This window comes from Galeopterus variegatus, unplaced genomic scaffold (genome assembly GCF_000696425.1).
Source record: "Galeopterus variegatus unplaced genomic scaffold, G_variegatus-3.0.2 Scaffold172, whole genome shotgun sequence".
Classification (NCBI taxonomy): Eukaryota; Metazoa; Chordata; class Mammalia; order Dermoptera; family Cynocephalidae; genus Galeopterus; species Galeopterus variegatus.
In genome coordinates, this window is record NW_007726283.1 from 448056 (window position 1) to 449847 (window position 1792).

The 1792-nt window shown below is 29.0% G+C and overlaps 1 protein-coding gene across 1 annotated transcript in view; it reads right to left on the reverse strand.

Annotated features, from left to right (window-relative positions):
• Nucleotides 1-1792, reverse strand: part of DNAH7 (dynein, axonemal, heavy chain 7) — a 250129-nt gene that overhangs the window by 98856 nt on the left and 149481 nt on the right. The gene's annotated exons all lie outside the window — the stretch shown is intronic.

The window sequence follows — 1792 nt, forward strand, 5'->3', positions numbered from 1 at the left end:
TCAACCTCAAAAATAAAAGCGAGCTTTTATCAACATGCACAAGTAGAATAAGTTTAAAATTCTGCAAGATTTTACCCTCAGACATAAAGTTATTTTTTCAATGACAAACTTCTCCCTGGAGTTTTAAAAAATTATATAAAAGAAAAATGTGGCATAGTTCACTATGATACAGGAAAGTTTGACATTTAGAATTTTTTTCATATGAAATTATCTACTTTAATACAATTGGTGAAATTCATAATGGATATTTGTCATGTAATACATAGAATAGCTCTATTTAAGGAAATGACCTAAGTTAACACACAGAAAGTTAGGTAAGTAATAAAGAACATTCTTCTGCAAATACAGATGTTTTCTCTCCATTTTAAATAATCTAGATGCAGTTTATCTTAAATATTCTAGGAACGTTTTCCCCTCATTTAACTTATGATTGATTTAATGATGATCTTAAAGGTTAAATGTTTAAAAGTTTTGGTAATTTATGCTTATTTACAAAGCACATTTCAGGCTGTTAAATTGTGTCAACCTTCTCAGACACTTGCAATTAAGCATAAATTAGGACATCAATCAATCTCTGAGAGCTACGTTGTGCATAAGACTGTCAACCAAATATGATTATATGTAATTAAGCAATGTGATAAAAAAGGGGGCGAGTAATTATGAAAGTGGCAAATTTGGGGGAAATCCATTTCAATTCATGCAATAGCAATATTCCAGCAGATTATCTGAATTATTTTGATTTAATTTTTAAATGACTTAGCATCATTATTCTCGGAAGAAGACAAGATTAGATAAATCTTATTTTAAGGTTCAAAATGAAATAATTTACATGAAAAGAAGAATTCAATAATCAATAAAAGCAGAGGTATTTAGATTATTTTGGGATAAGAATTTGGTTTATACTTTCTCCTAATGCTATTAACATTTATATAAAACAAATGTTTTTTGACTAAAATATATAATATACTATATCAGTTTATCTAAAGATAGGTTTGAAAAAAGCAAAAGATATGTAATTGATAACATTTCTGATTCTTCCTAAATTTAAACCATTTCTCTTTCAAATTTCCCTCTTTAAATATCTCCTGTCTTCCTAGTTTCTTTACCCAACCATTCTTCTTTCAACAATGTTTATGGTGAACTGAATCAAGTTTTGGACTTTGATATAGTTGCCATCAGAAACAAGTAAAAATGGTTTAGCAAAAATCTCTTCCTTCAAAATCAGATTTTTAGTACACATATATGCATATGTTCATTTTACATTATCAAAATCTTCTCACATTTTATTATAAAAAATAAATAAAATTTATTTCAAGCATATAGCAGAATTGAAAAGTGTTTACAGTTAGCAACTGCATACTTGCTTATTGGTTATATTATTTAAGCTAAAACTGATCATTTGAAAATCATGTCCAACCATATGTCCCATTTCTAAAGATTAGCACAATGCCTATATTTGTGGAAATATAGAATACAGTATAGATCCTACAGAAAGAGGCAGTCTGATATCATGGAAAAAGTGCAGCCATTACAGTCATATGCCTGGATTCAGGTCTTAGACTTAATGCTTAGAAGCTGGGTTGACCATGGACGATTTGCTTAACATTTCTGTGCTTTAGTTTCCTCAAAAGGTACAAAAAGATTTCCCCTCAAAAGGTTGTTCTGAGAATAAATAAGATAATACAACACTCTTAGAACAACAGTGCCTGTACCTAATAAGCACTCGATATATGTTGACAGTTATACAATATTTTCACTTTTTTTCTGTAACATAACCAGGGGTTAGCAGTTA